Source organism: Elaeis guineensis, chromosome 6 (assembly GCF_000442705.2).
Source record: "Elaeis guineensis isolate ETL-2024a chromosome 6, EG11, whole genome shotgun sequence".
Taxonomy (NCBI): Eukaryota; Viridiplantae; Streptophyta; class Magnoliopsida; order Arecales; family Arecaceae; genus Elaeis; species Elaeis guineensis.
The window spans coordinates 45695106-45706345 of NC_025998.2; the positions used below are offsets into that span (position 1 = coordinate 45695106).

General features: G+C 34.8%; 1 pseudogene; it reads left to right on the top strand.

Moving 5' to 3' along the window:
* The first annotated feature begins 2458 nt into the window (after nucleotides 1-2458).
* Nucleotides 2459-10897, top strand: LOC109505148 (uncharacterized; annotated as a pseudogene).
* Nucleotides 10898-11240: the final 343 nt, after the last annotated feature.

Genomic DNA, 11240 nt, shown 5'->3' on the forward strand with positions numbered 1-11240 from the left:
AGGATGACTCAGGGTTAAACTGTCAATCCTGATCGGATCATCCGAATCATACTCAACTCAAATAGTCCTGTGACTCCTCACAAGGACTACCCTGGCCAAGATTTTACTAAATTAAAATACGACTGTACACAGCTCCTAAACTGGAGTGGTCAATCCCATCTTGACACATGCACCGACAAGTCAAGTACTTGACTACACCCAGCAGCCTTTCGTCACTGAATTAGAAATTTAGATAGTCCAGTGCCTAAATGCATTGAGTTGCTTGCAAGTCACCGTGGCGGTCTCAGATCGGAGGGACATTTATATCCATATTCCATCGGAGCAAATCTTCACAGCAAAAATAGCTCCAGAGTCGGTCACATTCAGTGCAGATGTACCCTTACATCTCACCTGTATGCCATACTAGTGTCTCCACACTCATTGGTTAAGAGGATAACCAACCTATATGGCACACAACGACCTATGCTTGATAAACATTGTCGTCCTTGGTAACAACGTATCATTTGGTCGCGAACAGATTTAAGGACTAAACGACAAATCCTCCTTTGTCGAGTCTAAATAGTCCTAAGGACTTCACCACAACATAGGAGTTCATTAGAAGATGAAATATTTTATGATAAAAAATACTAAAATAATTTTTATTAATTCATAATTCATGTACAAATATAAAAATGAGCACAACCATCAACAAACTGACGATTGGCTTTGGGACACTATTCCCAACAAGGGGAACACAACCATCGATGATAACAACAAGTGCTGCCACATCTGTGGTGATGGTGAGACCAAGAATGATAACATTAGGGAAGGCCTGGTGGAGTCCTTGGAAGCCTTGTTGGACTAGGCATAAGGGACAACAAAGGAAGGTGTGGATCAGGGTTGATCAAAGTTGCCTAAGTGATATTGATAGTCACCTCTAGCTATTCCAACTACTAGGTAATGCAGAACAAGGCCTTGATTCCCAACTGATGGGATGTAGTAGCCTCAAAGTTTGTGCTTGTAATTACTGGTCTCAGTAGTATTTCATGCACCATCCTTCTAGCCTTCGACTTTGTGACTCGCTACCTTATAAATAATAGCTTGGTGGTGATCTTAGCCTTGACGGCCATTGAAAATGGTGGGAGCAATCTCGAGAATGATGATAAGGGCTAGATTGGCCCTTGAAGAATATAATATCCTTGAAAAAAATATAGAGGATGTAGGTCATTGCAAAGTCGATACCGCTACCGACACAAGCTTTATACATCCCTACATCATCAGCCTCCAATAATGCTTAGCAGCTGAGATCACAATCTTGAGAGTACATATCCAGAGGTAAAGGCCCCATGGATGATGGGGAACTTATTATCGTCAAAGGAGGCTACATCAATGATGCTTCCAATCATCATGCCTCTCTCTCTCTCTCATTCTCTCTTCATTTTCTTCTTTTTGCTTGCATCGAGTTATTGCTAGAGGAGGTAGTGGAGGCTCATCATCATCAGGCCTCACTCTCACCTCTGCCTTTTTCCCTAATTGAAAAGTTCAAAAATCCTCGAAAGGCTATGACCGATGAGGACATGCACAGTTCGGATCGATTTAGGATTATTTTTGGATCCAAACTGATTTAAATTAGTTTCTTAAAATTGAAACTAAAACCAAACCTATCCTTTATAAAACTAATTCAAATCAATTCAAGAAAATCATTTTGATTTGGTTCTGTTTCTCAAGTTGGGCTAAATGGAATTTTGTCAAATGTGCTGAGCTAAAGGACTTTTGCTAAATTGCTAAATGGGATCACTTGGTTCTTACATACAAATATATAACATCAATGATCAAATTGTATGTTGTTAAAGAGCACCTAATGTTATATTAATGATCAATTCAGATAAAATAGGAAAAATTATAGCAACACCCCTTAAAGTTTGACCCTCTTACACTTAGATCCTAAAACAAAAAAGTTTCAATTGGTCATGTGACATATACGTGACCATCATTTTCCCTTTTTCTTGGTTGTGCTCTCTATTCCCCATCCATTACAGGCAAGAGAGAAAGAAGATGAAGGGGGAAGGAGCATAAATTGAGTAGATAAAAGGACTATACAGAAAGTAGAAAGAAGAGCATAGATAGAAGAGAGAGAGAGGGGAACCTAGACTATAATAGCTTCGATCAGTGGTAGCCATGCCTCCGGCCAATGTTCTAGCCAAAACTCCATGGTGTATTATGATCATAGGTTGAGGGCACCCCTGAGAACCTCATGGACCATGGCTAATCCCGGCTGAAGATTTCTTGACTGCTCCATTTTTGATATAACGGGCCTCCTAATTCCTCTTTGATTTTTCATCATCCATAGCCTATCCATTTCTTTAATTTCTTAATACAAGAAAGAAAAAGAGGATGTTTATTTTTTCAATGGTATTATCCCCCACCATCACTATGTCTAAGAGATCTTATGAACAAACTAATCCAAAAAAAAAAGAACATGGAGGCTGAGCTTCATGTCAATAGAGGGTGGAAGAAGTGTTTGGCATGGTGTCTATTTGCTTCATGGATGTTCATTAGCATACTATTGGCACTGAAGTGGAGTGCTAGGGATGAGGATATGAGGTAGTTTAGTCCATAGATCTAGCTATCAGGGGAGAGTGAAACTATAATATTTTGAAATGTTTAGGATCCCAGTGTTCTTTAGCATAACTTTTGGTGGCTTAATGTATGTAGTGAAAACTTTTGGATCTTTATATAACCAGTTTTTATTAAGAAATGAATATACATATTTACTTTTTAGTACCTTAAATGTCCCAATATATCCTTAAATGTCCTAATATGTTTCAACAGATTCTACAGTAGTGAATAATTTATCCATGCAATAGAAGAAATGTACACATTCATAAATATTATTTCTACATATAGTTTATACAATCACCTATACACATCCATATACATCCATACAATTATCATTTCTATCTATAGTCTATACAAATATCCATACACAACCATACACATTAAGGTACTAAACAATGACTGGCAACAATCTATACAATCACCTGTACACATTCATACAAATTCATATGATTATCATTTTTACCTACAGTCTATATAATCATCTATACACATCCATATACATTAGTACAGTTATCATTTCTACACGTAGTCCATACAAATATTCATACATAACCATACATATTAAAGCACTGAACAACAACTACTAACAATCTATACAATCACCTATAAACATTCATGCATAGTCACACGATTATCATTTCTACCTACGGTCTATATAATTATCTGTACACATCCATACACATTCGTACCATTATCATTTCTATCTATAGTCTTTAGAAACATCCATACACAACCATACACATTAAGGCACTGAACAACAACTGCCAATAATCCATACAATCATCAATACACATTCATATATGTTCACATGATTATCATTTCTGTCTATAGTCTATACAGTCACATGTATAAATCCATATACATTTATATAGTTATCATTTCTACTAGTGGTCCGTACAAACATCCATATACAATCATATATATTAAGACATTGAACAACTACCAACAATCCATACAATCACCTGTACATATTCATACATATTTACATAATTATCATTTTTACCTACAGTCCATACAATCAGCTGTACAATCTAAACTATTATCATTTCCATCATGCACAAACATACAATCAATTATATAAAGGTTATCAATGATATTTCAAATATATTTTCAATTGAGAAGTAGGCAAAAGCAATGTATCAGTCAACATGTTCATAGTAACATAAAATCAAGCTTCGTACATGTTTCAATCATTGAACAAAATAAAGCTATGTATTATTCTACATGCTTAAAGCAACATCGAAAAACTTAGTACGTGCATCAGCATATAAACAATGAAAAGCTATGTATCAGCCATGTATCACCCCCTTACATAATGAATGTACACATATATCTATACATAAATATCTCTAAAATCAAATAACACTACACAATCAAAATAGTAGGGCAAAATATGATATCAAGGTCTCTGAGGGGATCGTTGGGCTAGGGCTAGTGTTGCTGGTGGGGCTGCTGAAGCTGCTATTATTGCTGGGGCTACTATTGGGGTTGCTATTGGGGCTGATGCTATTGGAGCTGCTGTTGCTACTATGTTAGATGTATGTCCTAGAAGTTAATTATTGGCTAACACATTTTTATTCTATGACACAAATTTATACTTAAACTATTGATTTAATCAATAAAGAGCAAGTTTTTTTTTTCATTCAAGTGTTATATGTCTTTGAATCATTCTTGAAATTGATGTTATGATACATATGCTCAAATATTGAGAATTAGAGGCATATATGATTGATTCCTAAATTGCCCCCGATCATAGGATAGTCATGGGAATGGTAATCCATCTAGATAGATGAGTGCACGGTTCACTTATTTTGGGATAGATGAGTCTATAATCTATAGTGTAAAGACACTGAGCAGAAAGTATGAATAGTTGTTAGAGAATAACTAGTACTGAGCGTGACCGTACGAGAGATCACATAGATTTTTATTCGATCATCAGTGATTATCTTGATGCTGTAGTTGTGTGACTGATCCTTTGACCTACGGTATCACAGTTGCTCACAGTAAGACTACTATAGTTTGACTACACATAAATATTAACTCGATTATAAATTTTTGTAGTAGATATTGGTTTCAATTGGTTGAGCTGTGCGAGTGATGTGTGCATCTATATGAGATCTATCAATCATGATAGAGAAGAGTAGTCCTATAAAATTTAAGAAGCTGAGTCCACAAGTCTATGGCTATAGCAATGTGATTGATGAAAAAGAGATTTCATTTGGTATCACTAATAAACTTGAGCTGATTGAATTTATCATATGACTGATGATGAGGTTTGACGAATTATCTATGACCTGCTATGTAGTCGAGACTCATGATAGAAGGACTGTATCATACATTAACTACACCTAGAGGTTCTATTTGATTTTGCTTGGTTGCTACTATATATTACTAGATGTCACTAATAGATTATGAGAGCTCAATGGGATCATTTTGGATCAATGATCCTTGTCGAGTTAGAGTGAAACTATTTTGACACATTGAAAGGGGTTTCAGTAATACATATGATAGAGATTATGGTATGTCTCACTACCAAACAGAATTGAACCTATAGGGTCACACATAAAGGAAGAAGATCTGAATTGATTATAATTAAGCTTATGAAGTACCAATTTATATGGATTTAGAGAGATCCTATTGGGTTCATTTTAACCTTGCTAGCATCTGGATAAATCCAATTTTTTTTGTGGTTGGTTTACTTATATGATAAGTTTTAACCAAATTCCTACACTTGATTTGAGCCTAATTAAATTTGATTCAATAAGATTCAATGGTTGGATATTTAATTTATGGTTTAGATTAAATCAAGAAAGAGTTTCTTGATTTTATTCATTAAGAATCTTTGAAGAGAATTTATGAAACCATATGGACTGATTTGAGACTTTTAATTGGGTCCCACATCATGGAATACCTAGCAGTGGGTGTGGACTTGGATGAGTTTTGGGTGGCACCCCATTTATTTGGTCTAAGTATATTATGGCTAGAACTTCTAATATAATTAGGAGGAGGGATCCTAATTTGATTAGAACACTCTTAAGTTATCTATATAAAGGATCCTAGCCTTTACTTCTCACATAATCTCACTTCCTACCTCCTTGCCACCACCTGTTACTATGCCCACACCTCCTCTCCTCTTCCTCTCTCTAGCTCATGCCCTCTTTCTCTAGACATCCCTCCTTGGAGTTGAAAGAGAGGTGGGCAGCAACTTGATTGGAGTCAAGTGTTGGCACCAACTAATTTATTGGTTTCTTCTCTTTCCTCTCAAGTTTGTTGAAAGTTAATTACAAGCACTTCTTGGTTATTGTTTTTCTTGATTAGTTGAAGAATCAAGAAAAATTCTTGATTTCTTCAAGAATCAAGAAAGAAAGATGAAAAGGGTTCATAATTAAAAACCTCTCCAGACTTGGTCCAAGACTATTCAAACTTTTGGTTCAAGCAAGCAGGAGTTAAGAGAATCTATTCAGGTATGTGAATTGATTACAAACTTTCATTTGTTATTCCTAAAATCAGTTTATATTAATTTTAGCATATGAACTAGATCCATAGGTACTTTCATATGATGAATGCATGCTTAGATTAAAAATATTTTAATCTAATTTTTTACTGTATTTTAGATTTAAAAAAATTTTAAAATCCATATGCACTAGCATCTGTAGAAAATCCAACGTGCTACTGATGCTTAGCTGATGCTGCTGCTCTTTGTTTAGTCCTTGTTGCCATCTAAAAATACAAAAGAAACATGTCCTACTTTTTGTGAATTGGATGAGAACTTTCACAAGAAAATTTTCTTTTGATATTCTTCATTACCTTCCTTAAACTTTCCTTTTTTCTTGATGTACAACCAGATGGAGTGTTTTTTTGTTTAAATGCAGGTACCTCCTTCTTAGGAGCTTCTTTTGTAGGGGATTTATTCTTCTTTGGACCTTTGTAGATTCTAGTATTGTGCCTCCATGATATGCAGTTGCTATACCTAAAACTATCTTCAGTCTTTCTTAGCTTGCGAGGGTTCTGCATATCATCCTCCTCCCTTCTTCTTGACTTCTTTGGCCTGCCAAGAGGTCTCTTGTCTATAGGTGCATCTAATGGCTCATAAGAAGAGGACTCCCATGACTGCATACTAGATACAGAATTGATAAATGGCTCATAGGCTCTGATGAAGGTCTCTTTGGTGTACAGTGATCAACATATTGCTCAACTTTTTTCCTAGAGAACATGATCGTTGTCGCTGTATGACAATGTGGTATAGCAGTCAACTCAAAATTTCTGTACTCTAAAATTTTTTTCTCAAGGTCAACAATATAGGTACAATCATAAAGGTCCACCTCAAAGATGCTAGCTCCACTATATGTGATATGGTACTATATGGCCGGCAGCTTTACATACTCAACTTTCTTTTGAATCTTAGGACATATAAGATCCTTATACTTCAGTGCAGCCAACCTCTCTATCTAGAATCTATACATCAGAAGCTTTCTAATAGTCTTCAGATAAGTGATAATTGACTTGTCCCTGACTTTCACGGTGTAATTATTAAATAATTCACATATATTATTCAGTATTATATCACACCTTCGCCTGGGACTAAATGCATGTCCACTCCATGGAGGTAACTCTTGCCTAAACAACCAATCTATTGCTTTCTGATCCAAGTTAGCAAAGGCATTCATCCTCAGCTTGAATCTAAATTGGATAGAAGCTTGAGCTGCTATATATAGGGTATCTTTGAAGTTCTTTTCTTTGAATAACTTTCTAAAGTGAGTCCGCAAATGCTTTACATGGAACCTGTGATCAATATCTGGCATCATACAGTTGAATATCTCTACTAAACCCTACTAAGAAAAGACAAAGGTTAGTATATATTTATGAAATATTAGAAAGCTTAACAAGGGTAGACTAGTATTAGTACCTTTTGCCTATCAAAAATGAATGTCCAACCTCCATCCTCTATTTGTATGTCTGCTAAGAGGATAATCAGAAATCACATCCAACTCTACTTGTTCTCGGCCTAAACAACAACCCATGTGATAGAGAAAATATCATCTTTCTCATCTCTCCCAATAGCTGATAAAAGTTGGTCCTCCCATAGTCCCTTTCAAGTGGCACCCACCCAAGCCATCAATGAGTCTACATCCATCAAGAAAATCCCTCTTGCAAGTATAAAGACAGACATACAACCTTTAGAACATGGGCTGCTATCCTTCTCTGAACAATGAACTGATAAGCATGATACTATCAAGATTGGTCCTCTTAATGATATCACAATACTCCATAGCAGTGGTAGAGCCATGTTATTCCCAAGGTATGCACACGCCCACCCTGGGTTTTTCAAAAATCCATTATATATAGTATGATACATAGTTTAAGTGCCCACCCTCCTTTTTAAATGTGACCCCACTGACCAATATTGTTTTCACTTTTGCATATGCAAAACAAATTGAGAGTACAAACTATAAAAAGATGCACAATTAATAAAAAAAATTCAACTTCAGCAACTTTAGCCCATTAAAAAGATTATATAATATATTATTAAGGAATATGAATCGTTGGTCCACCATCCACCCGGCCCCAAGTCCTTTCATTCTGTATTGTTTCCCTTTCTAGTTCCAACAAAGTAGCAAAGACGGCAAGTAGCAACCCGTCCCCGACTTTGTTTCATTCTCTATTTTAATCTGATATTCTTTTGCACAAAAAATACAGATAGCAACTCCAAGTCCCCAGCTGCCCAGCAAGAGCAAGACAACACAGGAAAAAAAAAGGGCCTCCTCTTTGTGTTTCACAAACTCACAGAACATAGCTTCTATAAAAAGTAAGGTAAGACAAAGTTTTCACAATTCCTTTCAATTTATTTACTTCAATATGATTTACTAATTTTTTTTATTCTTTGTTTGAATTATATTTGTGATTTCTTTTGAATAGGGTATGGATAAATTTCTTAAAAGAAAATCAATTTCTCACCAACAATAATTTTCCTCTCAGTCCAAGCCAACTAATCCTCAAGATAATGCACAAAATTATTCAAAGCAACCTCGAAATGAGATTAATTTAGAAGATCTTCCGACAGATCCTGGGTTATGCCCTAAAATTTCATATTATCATCCTAATGATCGAGACAAAGTACGAAGAGCATACTTGCAAAAGGGACCTTGTCAACCCCGTCACCATAATATTCCCAAGAGAAAATTTGGGGATAAGTTGTGAAGATTTTGTCCCTCTTGGTTTAATGAATTTGGCAATTGGTTGGAGTACAGTATAATAAAAGATGCTGCATATTGCTTGTATTGCTATCTTTTTAAGCCCGATATTTGAAAGCAATCTGCTGGAGATATATTTGTTACAGAGGGATTTAGCAATTGGAATAAGAAAGATAGATTTAACCTTTATATTGGAGGTCCAAATAGTGCTCATAATAATGCTTTGAAGAAGTGTCAAGGTTTGATGAATCAAAATCTGCACATTGAAGTTGCTATTTCTAAGCAATTAGATCACGCTCGTGACATATATCAAAGTCGATTAATTACAATAGTTGATTGCATTCGGTTTTTTTTTGAAGGAAGGATTAGTTTTTCATGGTCATGATGAATCTAAACATTCTACTAATCAAGGTAACTTTTTTAAACTTCTCAAGTTTCTTGCTGATCATAATAAAGCTATAAATAATATTGTTTTACAAAATGCTCCTAAGAAAAATCGGTTAACTGCTCCTGACATTCAAAAGGACATTGTGAATGCTGCTACAATTGAGACCACTAAAGCTATTATAAATGATCTTGGACATGAATATTTTGCTATTATTGTTGATGAGTCACGTGACATATCAAACAAAGAATAAATGGCTAGTGCTTTGGATTATGTGAACAAAAAGAGAACTATTGTTGAGCATTTTCTTGGTATAGTACATGTTAGTGATACTACTACTTTACCACTAAAGAGAGCAATTGAATCATTATTTTGCAAACATGGATTGAGTATATCAAGAATTTGTGGACTATGATGGTGCTAGTAATATGCAAGGTGAATTAATAGACTTAAAAGTTTAATTTTGATACAAAATTCATCTGCTTTTTATGTTCATTGTTTTGCCCATCAATTACAACTCACACTTGTTGCTATTGCCAAGAATCATATTTAAATTGCTTCACTTTTCAACTTAGTTGCTACTTTATTGAATGTTACTGGAGGCTCATACAGGCGACATGACATGCTTCATGAGAAGCAAGTTGCTAAAGTTAAAGAAGCATTAGAAAAGGGGGAAATTCTAAATGGACGTGGCATGAATCAAGAAATTAATCTAAAATGAAGTGCTGATACTCATAGGAGTTCACATTACGATAGTTTAATAAATTTAATTCTTATGTATTCCTCAGTAATTGATGTGCTTGAGATTACCAAGGAAGATGGACACAATCCAGATCAAAGAGTTGAAGCTAATGGCCTCTTAGACATATTACAGACATTTGATTTAGCATTCACCTTGCATTTGATGAAAAATGTATTGGGGATCACTAGTGAACTGTCACAGGCATTGTAGAAGAACAATCAAGATATCATTAATGCCATGAAATTAGTTAATATCTCAAAGCAGCGGCTACAGATTTTGAGATACAAAGGATGGGAATCTTTATTGAATGAAGTCTGTTTGTTTTGCACAATTCATGAAATTGACATTCCTAATATGGAAGAGATATTTTTATCTAACGGAAGATCACAACATAGAGCTTAAGAGATTACAAATTTACATCATTATTGTATTGATTTACTTTATACTATTGTGGATATGCAACTTCAAGAGCTTAATGACTGCTTTACAGAGACAAATACTAAATTGTTTCTTTGTTTGGCATGCTTAATTCCAAATAACTCATTCTCTGCATTTGACAAGCAAAGGTTGATTCAGTTTGCTAAGTTTTATCCATATGATTTTTCTTCCACTAATTTGATAGTTCATGATAACCAATTGGAGACATACATTATTGATATGCTAAGTAGTGATGAATTTTCAACTTTAAAAGGGATTGGTAGCCTTTCAAAGAGGCTAGTTGAAATTGAAAAGTATCTTGTTTATCCATTAGTGTATTCTCTTGTTAAGTTGGCATTAACTTTACCTATTGCCATAGCGATTGTGGAAAGAACATTTTCTGTAATGAAGATTGTGAAGAATCGACTACATAATCAAATGGGAGATGCGTGGCTAAATGATTGTTTGGTCACTTATGTTGAGAATAATGTATTTAACAGCATCGACAATGAGTTGATTATCCAACGATTTCAAATTATGAAATCACACCGAGGACAATTATAGCAGGTAACTTTTTAATTTCAATAAGAATAGTTAAATTTTATTGTCTATTTTATATGTTAAAATGTCATTAGTAGATTTATATATTAGATTTTTATGATTATTTTTTTATTATATATATTTAAAAATTTAAACATAAATAGGTGCCCCCTCTGACCTTACAGTCCTTGCTCTAACATTGCTCCATAGTTTCCATATTGCTCTCTATGTGACCTGTGAATGGCTAGGAGTGCCTTCTTCTTTGCTCTATAGGCTTGAGCCCAGGAGATCTATACCTTAGCATCCCTCTTCACTCTTAAAATAAATCCTTTAATACTTTATTTAGTATCATCCTTAATATTTTCAA